This window comes from Manis pentadactyla, chromosome 11, assembly GCF_030020395.1.
Source record: "Manis pentadactyla isolate mManPen7 chromosome 11, mManPen7.hap1, whole genome shotgun sequence".
Taxonomy (NCBI): domain Eukaryota; kingdom Metazoa; phylum Chordata; class Mammalia; order Pholidota; family Manidae; genus Manis; species Manis pentadactyla.
The window spans coordinates 32,633,414-32,647,543 of NC_080029.1; the positions used below are offsets into that span (position 1 = coordinate 32,633,414).

General features: G+C 47.7%; 2 long non-coding RNA genes across 2 annotated transcripts; one reads left to right on the top strand and one right to left on the bottom strand.

The window, feature by feature from the left end:
* Positions 1-772: 772 nt before the first annotated feature.
* Positions 773-13,490, bottom strand: LOC118926468 (uncharacterized). Its single transcript, XR_005030475.2, has 3 exons — positions 13,108-13,490; positions 6,253-6,314; positions 773-3,229 (listed from the first exon to the last, which is right to left on the bottom strand). It is a non-coding gene; the product is annotated as an uncharacterized LOC118926468 (long non-coding RNA).
* On the top strand, positions 10,232-10,656 carry LOC130679487 (uncharacterized). Its single transcript, XR_008992455.1, has 3 exons — positions 10,232-10,367; positions 10,423-10,476; positions 10,517-10,656. It is a non-coding gene; the product is annotated as an uncharacterized LOC130679487 (long non-coding RNA).
* Positions 13,491-14,130: the final 640 nt, after the last annotated feature.

A 14,130-nucleotide genomic window follows, 5' to 3' on the forward strand; every position in this document is an offset into this window, starting at 1 on the left:
TGGGCAGTGCCCTCTTCTTTATTTTAGAACTCATTCTTCAACTGGAGAGAAGCCATAGGGTCTCCATCCAAGTGGCCAGCTCTCCCCGGAGCACGGGTAGCTCCTCTGGGGAGAGAGGAGGATAGCAGTGGCTTTGACACTGGAAGGGGCTGACACTGAGCAGGATGCCTGACCCAAGGGGTCTCAGCTTGTGTGTGCCTTGACTTTAATTTAGATGTGTAAGTGAAACCTCTACAGAGCCATGCAAGATGAGGTGGCTCCACTGTGGTCCTAGGAGGCTAAAGGTCAACATTTGCCAAAAACCTGTTAAATCAGACCTACCCTTTATCAATGCCTACTAGTGCTAGGGCACCTTCCATACATTAACCTCACTTATCTTGCACTCTAGGAATCAGAGTATGTGTGAATCTCCCCATTTTCCAGTTAAGGAAAGTGAGGTTGGAAAGGTAGCCCCCTCTTCTGTAATGGCTCTCTGCTGGCAAAGAAAACTTCACTGTGGTTTAAAATACATTGAAACCAATTTAAAAATAATTTTCACTGAATTTTTTGAAGGAGCACAAAGTGGACACCAGTCCCTCTGACTGTTTACCTGGCCTGGGAGGCTCCGAGGGGCAGGACACCACCCCTTGGTCTTCATCCTTGTGTAGGGAGGAGGGTCTGAGGCGCTTTCCTGACCTGGGGTGGTGGTCTCCCTGCCTGTTCTCCAGCCCACCCTGGCTCCTGGCATGTTTCCTACAGCCTCATCTCTTGTCCAAGAGCACATGTCCTTAGGAAGTAAACAACAGGTTGCAAGAACCAATAAGACAAGAAATTCCTCAGTAAAAATTTTTTTCAGCTTTTAGGAATTTAAAACATTTATGATGGAAAATTTCAGACATATACAGAAGGAGACAGAGGAGTATGATGAACCCCCCATGTGCCCCATCACCAACCTCACCACCACCGGGCCATACTTGTCTATTTTTACCACCATCTGCCTCCCCATCTCCCATATAATACTGAGGTAAACCCTATACATCAGCTCATATCATCTGGCAGTGTTTCGGTATGCATCTCTAAAAAAATGGACTCATTCAACTTAACCACCTTGTCCTTATTTCACCTAAAAATGAAATAATGCCCCCTAAATAGTACCAAGATTCAGTTGATGTTGACATTTCCAGAACATTTTTTTAACTCTTTGCCTTTCTACTTAAAGAAGAAAAAACCGATCCTGAAATAAGATTTTTTTCAGTATTTGGTCATATCCTTACAATCTATCTAGCTCCTGAAAAGATAGGTTTCTGAATCTGGGCAGAAATGCCTGGTTTGTTAAGTCTCTGATGCCAATGTGATCACTTCTTACGTTCACTCCTGCTACAGCACGCCACCCGCCAGAGCCATGCACATCGTGGGTGTGAGGTCAGTATGTGCTGAGTTTCACGTAAGGATGAACACATGTGAGGGTGGGGATGCAGCCGCGTTGCGCTAATGCGGGAGGACTGGAGCAGAGCCCCCTGCGTCCTCCCACCCCCGCTGTGAGTGGCTGTCCTTGGCTCTCCCTGCAGTGCTCCACCCGCCAGCTGCCTCCTCTGGGATCCTCTTCTCTCTCTTGCTCGGGATACTTGACTGTGTTCCAGTGACTCCGTGGAACCCCACTTTGTGGGGCCTCCAGCCTTCTTCTTGGTCTTGCCAATTTGCTGCTTACCATACAGCAAGTTGACTGGGGGTGCTTTTAGGGAGGGGGCGTTGCTCACATGTGCCAAGCACTTTGCTCATCTGTCCTCACAGTGGCCCCAGGAGATGGGTATTGCTGTCACTGCCATTTCACAGTGGAGGAGACTTAGGGAGGGCAGGTAAGTCCCTTGCTTGCCTAAGCAGCGACAGTGCCAGGATATGAATGTGGTCAGCCTAAACATCGGGTGCTCTCCATTGCAACATATTGGTTCCCAAATGTTAAGGCTAATTTAGCAAACTGCTAGGCAACTTGGCTTACAACCAGGCACTTACCCTTTTGAGGACAAATCTCAACAAGTTGGGATCTGTAGTCACCATGCGTTTTTCCCTTCAATGTTCACATCTTCCAGAACAGATATAGTATGATTTATTATACACACCCTTTTGAGGAGATTAGCTCAGTTGAATGGAATAAAGTTTAGGTCATTCAGCCTCTAATTTCCTGGTTTGTCTTTTTTCATGGTTAAATAATAGTTTGAGTCATAGATTATGTGACTGTGACAGGTTTGAAGGTTAAGAGGGATGGGAAGAAACTGGGTAGAATATCCAAGGCCACAACCTAGACATTATCCTTTCTGTACCTTTTGTCACGTTTCTCAGTTTTTGATAAAAGAAAAATGACTTTAGGAACATACAGAATCAGGGTCAAATACTTGAGATTTTTGGAGGGAGAATGGTGTGGGCATTGTTTTCTCTGTCTCAGTCTATTGGAGTGCAGCCTGTGTGGCTGCAGGGCTGAACTTTGGAGGAGCTGCTTTAGGTGGCCTGGTGAGGCTCAGGGCCTGGTCTACTGGGAGCCTGGCTCATCCACTAGAGACAGCCTGGGCATGCCAAAGTTGAGCTCTAAATCAAACGCATTCACATTTTAACCTCCTTTGCTGCTTGATTTTGCCTTGGTTTGCTTCAGCTTTCTCCCAACTCCTGCTGCTCTAGAGAAATGGAAGAGTGGGCAGAGGTAGGTTTGATTAGGTAAGGGAAATAGAAAAACCAAAGCAGACACAGAGAAGGGAGGCACTGGCCAGCTCACAGAAGAAAGAGGCAACAGAAGGCTGGAAAAGGCCAAGCAAAAGGAGAGGAACCAGCATCTTCTGCAAGTGGTCATGGGATTTATGGACACAAGGCTTATGAAAACAGTGAACTTCAAGAGGCTGTTTGCCAACCATGGCAATGGGAAAGCTGTGGCTATCTTTAGATCTCCTTGGGAATGCCTGGAAATTAATTTACATCACCTAAGTTGTTTCCAAAGGTTGCATCTGCTGAGACTGCCCTGGCTTTATGGAGAGTTTCCAATGCCAGTCTTCCATGAACCCCTGCTGTTCCAGGAGTGGGGTGTTTGGGGATTGGGTTAGCCCCTCCCTGGAAGATGCAAAACTAGTAACAGCTCCATCACACCTAAAGCTCCTCCTGCTCAGATTCTCCTGGAGCCTCCCAGAGGGCACCATGACGGAAGTCACCAGCCTCTGGGGTGAACTGGAATGGTTTCCGCCTTGCCCCAGGAAGAGCAGCCCTCACTCTGCAAAAGACAAGGGTGGTGGTGAATTAGGAGAATTGTGGGAAAAACAAAGGCCAAAGGAAAGCTTGCTTTTCTAGAACTGTCCTTGCTCAGTATCGGGAAAAGTCTGAAATCCACAAAAAGCAATGACTCAGTGTTACTGAGTGTGGTTGGTTGAGGGTCAAAGCAGTTGTTTTAAATACATTGCTGCCTCTGTTTCTCTCCTGGGTCTCTCTCTCTTTTTTCTTTTTTTCTGATGGTGTTTGCTTTCACATTCTTCTCACTTCTCAGAATATTTATATCTGCCCCTCTTCTTTTTCATTCTCAATTGCCCTCCCCACCGCACTCTGCCTCCTTAGCATAACTTTTCTTTTCTTGTGGCCTTCCTGGATTCCTGGATGGTTTATTTTGTCTGTTTCCTGAATTTCCCTCCTCTCCCATTTCTTACAGTTGTTGTCCCTCCCCCCTATCCTTTCCTTTAGTTTCAGTTCTTTTCCCTAACGCTTTCCTGGGGCCACACAGGCTTTTATTCTTGTTCATCTGGTTAAGCAGTGCTGGCAAAGATGAGACCACAGCCGGCAGGCAGGGCCTCGGTGGCAGAAGAGGACCTAGACATCTGAAGATTCTCTCCCAGCCTGGTGTCCCTGGAAGAGGAGCCTCCTTCTGGAGAGGGGCTGGGGACAGCACTGCTCTCCCCCTGTGAGGGTGGATGTCAGCTGCCAGGCCCGGGCTGAAGGTTGTGGGCAGATGGTGTTTCCTCCACGGTGTGTGGGCCCGGGACCCCTTGCTCAGGGAGGCAGTGGAAGCCATCCTTCTCTGGGTGGACAGGTTGGGGATCCACTAGGTTCCCTCCAGACTCAGCTCAGAGGAGGTGCACCCCCTGGGCATGGATCATTTGGAAAGCTCTGTGCGTGGATGGGAGGATTTGTAGCCTAAGGGTCTGTGTCTTGGGGCAATCTGGGTATCCTTTGATCCTTGCTCTCTGGCTGAAGCCAGCCTGGGCATCTGGAGCTGTCTGCTGGGAGACAGAGGCAGTTTTCCAGCAAAAGGTCCTTTCTTCCCAGTGCCCCCATCCCTGGCCCACGAGTGTTTTGAGGGCACAGGGAGAATGCAAGAAGTGGCTGAGCATTGGGAGGCATCTTAAAGGCTCTTGGCCACTGGGGAGCAACACAAACTCCACCTGTGGGGGGCCCTGAGGGTCAGCCCTGCTACTGATAGAAGCAGGTGGTACTTCTCAATGGGTGCGGTGACAGAGAAACCCTAGAAGTTGTAGCCGCATCCCTCCTTGCCTGGAGTGCTGGGGAGGGGGGGCGAGGAGTGTCCTGGCTCTGCTCCCCAGCTGTCTTGAGGCAAATCGACTGGAGTCCATCTGGCTGTCCCCCCCAAGCCCAGGCTTTCTTCCCACCCTGGGACATCAGTGCCAGTGAGCCCTGACTGGGTCCTTAGAAGGCCTCTGGGTCAGTGTGCACTTGGGTTGCATTGCATCCTGAGGAGGAGGAACCCAAGAGTGCCAGGTGGATGCCCATCAGGCTTCACTGTCTTTTCCTAGTCCTGTGGTGGTGGCCACATGCTTCTCTGAAAGTGCCACCAAGGGCTCCCTCACCTTCTCCACATCATGCTCTCTTGCCAGCTCCCATCCATTCCTTCTCCTCCTCGATGCACAATGTATTCTGCCATTTTAGAAAAGTGCTCCTGATTATAAAGAAGCTTGAGAGAAATCTTGGCTTATTTTATATTTTTCTTATAACTTACCCTTGTTTCCTAAATCTTCAGCCCTAGAGTCCAACTCGTGGGGTCCAGCCTCATTCAAGACCCTAGAACCAGGAGCCCCAGGAGTCTTCAGGTCCTTACTCCTGGGCCCTGTGGACTTGCTTTGTCTCTGGCTCAAGGCAGAGCCACCTTCCTGACACAGAGGCCTATCCTAGATGGGACAGGGGACGACGGATGATGAATTTTCTTCCAAGTTCTCCCCTCATCTCTGGCAGGAGGGCTGGGGGCAAAAATAGAGCCTCTCTGATGTAGGAATTCGAATGGGGATTGGGATGTGGCAGCCTTGGGCCCCTCTCACCTGAGCCCAAGGCGCAGGCTCCTTCCCTCCGCAGTCTGGGGGCTGCCTCAGTCCTGCCACCTCCCTCTGCCCTCCTCTTCCCACGCACCACGTTGTATAAATATTTACACCCCCGGGGCTGGCAGGACTCTTTCCCCAGCTGCTTCCCTCCGCTCTGGGACGGCTTGTTCGCGCACTGAACAGCTGAAGCAGATCTGGTTGCCTTTGGTCAGACAAGGGCAGGCCTTGGTTTTGGGGCCCATGGTCCCCCTGGGGTGGAAGGTGCCGTTGGTGGGGGAAACTCAGCTCTAAAGAAGTCATAGAGCTGTGGGAAAGGTCTGTCCTCTCCTCCACCAGCTGCCTCCACAGTGACCCTCCCAGAGCTGTATGAGCCCTCCTCTGGCTGGGGAAGTGGGTCCTGCCTCACTGGGGGTGCGTTTCGCTAGAGAGCGCTGGAGGATAATTCCAAAGCAAACTGGCTGGTGCTGGGACAAAAGGGGAACTTGGTTTGCTTGCAAGCACTTTACAGTTTACAAGTATGTGCTGCTGCCTTGATCCTCCCTGAAGCAGACCCCCCAGTTCGGAGGGTGAACCCCTTGGAGAATCTTCATATTGGGCCTCTCCCAACCTTCGGCCCCAGGCCATCCGCCCTCCCAGCATCAGTCTTTCTGCTTTGGGGCTGGGGAGTGGAGAGGACCAGGACTCTTTCTCCCATCTTCTTTGGTGATCCAGGAAGCAGGAGTTTATCAAGGATCAAATTGGCATTTGTTGGGTTCCCTTGGGCTGGACACTGTGCGAGGTAGTTCCCCACAGTCTCATGTAATTGTTCAAGCCTTAAGCCCAGCTGATTTTTTAGCTTCTTTGAGCACATCTCCTCATTCTGCCCTCAGACAGCAGCGTACCAGCAAGCCCCCAGCTGGGAGCCCCGTCTTTCTCTAATCCTTTTGGGTTCAGTAGGAATTGCTGAGAGCCAGCAGGTGGACATGATCTCACTTACCATCAGTGGGTGAATGTCACCTGCTGCCACCTTCCGCCTCCATGGCTTAGTTTCCTCCACACCTGTGAGAGGTAATGAACCTGTGTTCCGTGGAGCATTTCAAATTCAGCACCAGAACAGGTTTTTAAAAAGCACCATGGTTTCATTTAACACCTTTTTCTACAAATGTGCGTGTGTGTGTGTGTGTGACAGAAGAGACTGTTCAGGCACTAAGAAGATTGTGTGTTCAGTGCTCTGGGGAGGCTGATGAGAAGGAAGTCAGGGTTGAAAATGCCTGGGTTTCATATTCAACAACCCCCAGAATTCAAATAGTAGAGCCACTGGGGATGGGGGATATGGGATTGGGTAGGGGGTTCTGATGGGGTCCAGGGACAAAGGCCCCAGGTCACCCTGCACTCACCCTTGTGCCAGAAAGAAAGCAGGTTCAAAATCTCTCTCTCCCCATGCTCAGACCCCTTCTGAGGAGAGGAGAGAAGGTGATGTCAAAGGTGCCTAGGTGACTGCAGAGAAAAGCCTGGTATTCTGGAGGGAGATAGCCATCCCAAGGGGAGGAGGGGAGGAGTGGGCTGGGGTTGACCTGCCAGGGAATGTACAGGGAGAAAGCTGGGACACCACAGCTCAGAAGATGTGCAGCTGCGAGATACTCCTGATGCCTGCCTGCTTCCCCCTCACCGAAGGGTAAAACAAAACCCAAATAAAAGCTTGACCCAGCAGATATTAATACTCCAGAGCCAGGGCTGGTGTGCAAGCAGCCGCCCCTTCTTCCCCCTCTGTTTCTATAAGCAGCTGAAATAAATTTAGCAAAACCACCCCATCCATCTGAGGGCCTAAGATTTCAGAGCAGTGGGACCCTACCCTGAAAGCCCCTGTTTTTCAGAGCTGAGAGCTTTTTGTTTAAACTCCCTTTGGGATGGAATGCTCTCAATCTAAAATAATTATTTTACTGCAGCCATCCATTTCTCATAGATAAATGCTTTGACACAATATGGCTTTCTAGAAAGCTGATCTACAGATGCTTTGTGGCTTGAAATAGCCAACTCTACGGGGCTAATGCCTGGCTGGGTCCATTGGGGTATTTATTGTAATATTATTCTTTATGATGTCTGTGGATGTTCAGCCAAGTCCCTCTGTTTTCTGTCATACAGGAGATGGTTATAGCTGCTAAGTTACCAAAGTAGAGAAGTACTTATTGAGGGCCTACTGCTGTGTATTAGGTACTGTGCCAAGCACTGGCATTGCTTTGAGAGCAGAGACTGCTGCCATGGAGCATTCATCCTGGTGGGAAAGGAGATGTCAAAAAATTAAATTACTGGAAAAATGTCAACCAGTATCACACTTTATAGTGAAAGACCGAATGCTTTCCACTGAGACTGGGATTAAGGCAAGGGTGTCTACTCTCAGTACACCTATTTAACATCATACTGGAACCAGGCAGGGCAAAAAGGCAACAAAAAGAAATAGAATGTGTAAGATTTGAAAGGAAGAAACTAAACTATTCCTATTTGCAGATAACATGATTGCCTATGTTAAAAAAATACAAAAAAACTAAAGGAATCTACCAAAAAAACCCTTTTTACAACTAAAGTGACTTTTGTAAGATCACAGGGTACAAGGACATTACACAAAAATCAACTGTATTTTTATAAACTAGTAATGGAAAATTGGAAACTGAAATTAGGAAAAAAAATTACTATAGTTACCCCATAAGGGGGAAATATTAGGTATAAATCTAACAAAATATATATAGGATCTGTATGCTAAAGCTATACAAAACACTAATTAAAGAAATCAAAGAACCCTCCCCCCAAAAAAGAAATCAAAGACCCAATTGAATAAAATAGCAGTAGACTTGTAGACACTGAGAAGTGACTGGTGGTTACCATCGGGGAGGGGTTGAAAGGGGGTGTGGGAAGGGTGAGGGGAATAAAAAGGGCACAGAAATTCTCAATTATAAGTTGGTCACACACATGTAGTACAGCATGGAGAATATATAGCCAATGATTCTAGAAGATCTTCCTATGTTGACATAGTAACTACACTAGTGGCAGTGAGGATTTAATAATTTGGGTAACTATTGAACAACTCTGTTGTATACTTGAAACCAATATAAGACTGTGTATCGATACTTTAATTTAAAAAAATGTAGTGAGCAATGAAAAAAAAGACCTAATAGACATACGGTGTTCATGGATTAGAAGATTATACATAGTAAATAGGTCATTTCTTCCTGAACTGTCTGCAATTCCAATAAAAATCTCAGTAGGATATTTTTATAGATATAAATAAGCTGAGTCTGAAATTTATATAAAAATGCAAAGGAACTAGAATAGCTAAAATAATTTTGAAAAATAAGAATAAAACTGAAGGAATTACAACACCTACCATGAAGCTACAATAATCAAGACAGTGTGGTATTAGCAAAAAAATGGACACACAGATCAGTGGAAAATATAGAGACCCATACAAATATGGTGAACTGATTTTTGAATAGGCACAAAAGCAATTCAATGGAGAAATGATATTTTCTTTAATAAACAATGTTGAATTCAACATGCATAGGCAAAAAATGAACTTTAACCTAAATCTCACATCTCCTATAAAAACTAACTCCAAATGGATCATAGATCTAACTGTAAGATGTAAACTATTAAGCTTTTAGAAGAAAACAGAAAATTTTTGATGACCTAGGGTTAGGCAAAAAGTCTTTAGGTAACACCAAAAGTATGACCCACAAAAGATAAAACTGAAAAATTAGACTTCATCAAAATTAAAAACTTGTACTCTATGAAATTTATTTTTCAGAGAATGAAAAGATAAGGTACAAACTGAAGAAAATATCTGAAAATTATATATCCAACAAAGGGATTATATCTAGAAAATAAGAACAACTCTCAACAGTAAAAAAAACAAATAAGCCAATTAAATGGGCAAGACGAACAGATACTTCACGAAAGACAGAGATGGCAAATGAGCACTTAGAAAGATGTTCAAATCAGTAGCAAATTAAAACCACTGTGAGATATGAGATACCACTACACACCTAAAATAAAAAAATACTGACAATTTAATTAAAGTGCTGGTGAGGATGTGGAGTAATTGGAAACCTCATATATTCCTGTTGGAGATGCGAAATGGTACATCCACTCTGGAAAAATAGTTGGGTAGTTTTTTTTATAAGCATACACTTATCATATGACTCAGCAATCCCACTCCTAGTTTCCCTAGAGAAATAGCAACTTCTGTTCACACAAAATTCTGTACATGTTTATTGCAGCTTTATTCATGAGGGCCCCAAACTGGAAATAATCCAAATAATTCATCTTCAACAAGTGAACAGATAAACAAATGGTGGTACATCCATACAGTGAAATACCACTCTTTGATTAAAAGGAATGAACTCTATTAATACATGCAACAACATGGATAATTCTCAAAGGCATTATGTGAAATCATACATACCATATGATTCCATGTATATGGCATTCTGGATAAGATGAAATTACAGTATAGAGAACAGATCAGTGGTTGCCAGAGTAAGGGGATGGGGGTGGGTGTGACCAAAAGGGGATAGGATGAGGGAGTTTTTTAGGGGTGATGGAATTGTTCTGTTTCCTGATAATGGTGATGGTAATGAATCTATTCATATGTTAAAATTCTGTACACCAAAGATCAACTTAATTGTACATTAAATTAAAAAGTAAAAATAAAAAGTTACAGGAATGAATGTATACTCACAGATGGAACTAAGTATTTTGAAGGAAATAAGCATTTCATGAGGACACAGGAGGGAAGACAGATACCTTGCCTTGTGGGGGGAGAAGACACCAAGAATGGTTGGGGAAGTGATGCTTGAGATGGATTCTAAAGATTGATTTGGAGTTTACTTGGGCCAAAGGAAGGTCAATTCAGATGGAAGAAGTAACAGGTGTCAAGGCCCTGGGGCAGGAGGAAGAAGGATTCATTTTCACCTGAAGCTGACTAGAGCAAGGAGTGCCCTGAGGGGTGGGAGAGGTGGTGATGAGGAGAAGAGGGGATATGAAAGTCCAGGCTGGAGCAATAAGAGAGGATCAGATTATGCTGGACTAAGGGTCTGCTTTTCATTCTTAGAGGGATGGGTAGTCAAGAGTTTTAGGCCACCCATCCCTCTTAGAATGAAAAGCAGACCCTTAGTCCAGATCAAGTCTAGGTTTTGAAAAAGACCACTTGGGCTACCATTGGAGAAAGGTTCAGGGAGGGTGTGCCTGGGCCCTAGCTAAGTATACAGTAATCTTGGAGTTGGAAAGAACCTCTAGATTAGGTCTTCTCAGTCTTGGTACTACTAACATTTTGGGCCAGTTAATTCTTTTTGGAGGGCTGTCCTGTGTACTGCAGGATACTGGGCAATGTCCCTGGCTTCTGCCTTTTAGATGCCAGTAACACTGACTGATCTTTCCCCGCTAGTTGTGACAACCAAAAATGTATCTCAACATGTTGCCAAATGTTCACTGGGGGACAAAATTGTCCCTGGTTGAGAACCACTGCTCTACAATAATTGAATTCAGTTTTTCTGGCTTCATAATAGAATCATCTGGGGATCTTAGAAAATACAAATGCTGGGCCACATTCTAAACCAAATGAGGCACAATCTTTGATTTTTAATAAAATCTATTTTTAAAAGCTCTTCAGGTGATTCTGTACCAAATGATGTTTGAGCACCTCTGCTCTAGTTCAACCCTGTCTCCATCTACAGATCAGAACACCAAAACCCAGAGTTGAGAATGACCTGTTGAATTAGAGAGAGACAGAGTAACTCTAGAATCTGAGATTCCTGACTTCTAGACCAGTGCTCCATCTAGGAGAGGTCTCTTAGACTGGCCTCTTAACAGTGGAATAGAACATGCCCCTGGGCAAGCTGTGGAAGCCCAGACTCCTTGAGTTACCAGCTCTGGCCTTCTGCACCTCCAGGTGTTAAGGCTGGCGTCTCCCCTTTCTGCAGAGCCCAAGTCCTCGCTTCCTGCCACCCCTAGAACCTCTGCTATCCTTCTATTCCCACTGCTAGATTTAAGGTGACAAAGTATCCTCAAGGTTTCAATGGCAAGGGTTCAGTAAAAACTGAAAAAACTTTACTGTGCTTCTATGTAGGAACTACTCCTGACACCCAGGTATAGAGAAGCCCTTATCCTCAAGGAGTTTATAGTCCAGTGGGGAAGTAAACAGGTAATTACCACAGAATGTAGTTAGACTGGTGGAGTGCTGCCCGCTGCAGTGGTACCCCTGCAAGAAAGGCAGTTTGCCTGATGGGAGCTGCCTGAGCAGAAGGAACCTCTTCGCTAAAGCCCCAGGGAGGAGTGTGCAGCAACTACCACCAACTGCTAATAGTTTGGAGTGGCTGGAGGGCAACAGGCTGACGTGAGCTAAGTACTGGCTGAAAAGAGTGTAACCTTCTTCACCATCCCAGAGGCTAAGTAACCTGATTGAAGTTGTGCAACTGGTGACCAGCCACCAGAATTGGGCTTTTCATCAGTCTAAGTAACTCAAAACTCATGGGCTATCCTGTGTCAGGCAGGCCTAGACAAGGAAGGGGAAGGTGCAGCTGTGGGCTAGCCTGGGAACTTAGCAGAAATTTGGAACTGTGGAACATCCCTGAGGGGAAAGTATTGAAACAATTAACTTAAGAATGAGGGTTAGCTGTCCCACTGCAAGGCAATGAGATCCCACCCGCCTTTCCCAGAGCCTTGCTAGCCCTGGGGTTGGATTTTCCCCACCCTAGCAGTAGTTCTAGGAGGTGTCTGCCTCCCTGAGCTACACCCCCGAGGTTCCAGACACAGTTTAGAGGTGTATTTACAGTAGACACTCACTACTCTCTCCTGAGGGTTCTGGCTGGTTTGGGGGGCAGATATTGGCAGTTGAGAAAAGCCCATTAATCACTGTGAAGGGCTTGAGGATTTTGAGTGATAGAAGAGACTGGCGTTTACTGACTATCAACAGGGAACCAGTGGTCTTGTTTTCAGAAATGCTTGTGACAACAATTAGGTATTGTTCGGTTAGAGCAGGGTCCCATCCCCTCATTCTGACCAACCTTGTTCTTCCCCAGGCCCTGGGCCAGTGCCCTCTTCCTGTCTCCAGCTCCTCTCTCCCTAGTCCAGGGCAGGGAGTGGAGGCCAGAGAGTGATCTAGATCAAAGCTGTCAGCTGTCTGTTTACCATTTCATGGATGGCTATACTGAAGAATCCGCTTGAAAACTGAATACCCCCCAGACTTTGTTTCGTGGTGTAATAAGGCCCCAGGAACGGTTTAGTTTAGCTAGGCATATAAAAGGATTCAGCTAGGCCTGAAACTAGGCACTTTAAGGAGGAGGAAACTGAAGCTTTGGTTAGTGTCTCGAAAAGTCACACAGCTAAAAAACGGCAGAGCCAAGATTTGGATACAGAATGCCCCATCTTCAAAGTCCTGGACCACTGATTTCAAAAGTTAGTGTTTGAATTACTAGGAGGCAACTTACTAAAAATACAGATTCCTGGCCCCACCCCAGAGCTTCTGATTCACTGGGCCAGGGTCCAGGCTGAGGAATCTATATTCCACAAGCACTCCAGGTGAATCTAAAACAGGTAACTCTGGGGTCGCATTGGGCCCTACCTCCCTCGCTCTCGAATCCAAGGACCTTGCCGCTGTCCCAGGATCTCCAGTAGCGAAGGTTGGTGTAAGAGCGGGGGCCCAATCCGAAGAATTCGGGGGATTTTGCAAATGACCTTAAGCTGGGAAGGAAATGCAACATCGCAAGGCTCTGCGACGTTAGGTCGAGGGGACACTGGCGAGGGGGGGTGCCTTGCAGGGCGCTGGTGACAAGACCCGGGCGTCCAGGCTCCCCACACTCACCTGCTGCAAGTTGCGCTCAGGGTCCAGACTGGCCGACGAGTATATCCGTCGCACTTAACTAATTCCGAGGACTTTCACTTTACCCCTTTAACAAAAACTAACACCCCCAAGCCAAAAATACCTGGGTAGCCCCTCCTCGCGAAGGGACCGTCTCCCGGCATGCCAGGAGGGCCCGGAAGTCGGGCCTGGGTGGGAGGACCTGGCCCATCGCCTCCCGGTCGGAAGCTGCAGCGCAGGTGGAGGGGCGGCCTCTCCCGGCACGGCGCGGGTGAGGAACCGGAGGGCGGACTGCGGAGCGGAGGAGGCGGGCAAGGGCCGCGCATGCCTCCCGTCGGGCTTCCTGCCCGGGTGGTGGCTTGCTGCAGTCCCGCCACCATCGGGCACCTACAGAACTCCTCTGGGCTCCGGGCCTCAGACCCCCCACCCCGCCGCGGCCGGGCTGGACGCTGCTCCTCCGCCTCGTGGACGCCGGGTCAGCGAAGGGTTAAGGACACTTGCTCCCTCCCCTTGGCTCCCTCACCCTTGGAAAGTCCCCGAAATGACGTTTCAACCCGACAATTAAAAAAGAGTTTAATTATAGAGACAGACCCTGGGAGCTGGAACAAACTTGGTCGGTCGATGGGGCCCGTAAACAACTCCGGAGCAAGCGGGCCAGGCTGGCCGCCGCCCCGCGGAGCCCGCGCCCCCGGGCGCGGGGGAGGGAAGCTCCGCCGGGAGTTGGAAAAGAGGAGAAAATTCGAGGAATCGGCGTTCTCTTTGAAAAAAAAAAAAAGACGAAAACAAAAAAAAAAACAAACCTAAAACTTTTTTGCCAGCACAGAGCGCCGAGACCGCCTGCAGTGCTTCTGGCCAGCGGCCGCGGTTGGACAGTGGGTGCCGGCGGGCACAGGCCCAGGGCCGGGAAGGCGGCCCTGCCCGCTCCCGGTCCCCTTCCCCCTCTCTTCTCCACCCCTCCTCCGTCCCCCGTCCCCCCGAGGAGCTTCGCGAACCCTTAAAGACCGACAAGGCCCGTGGGGGGGAGGG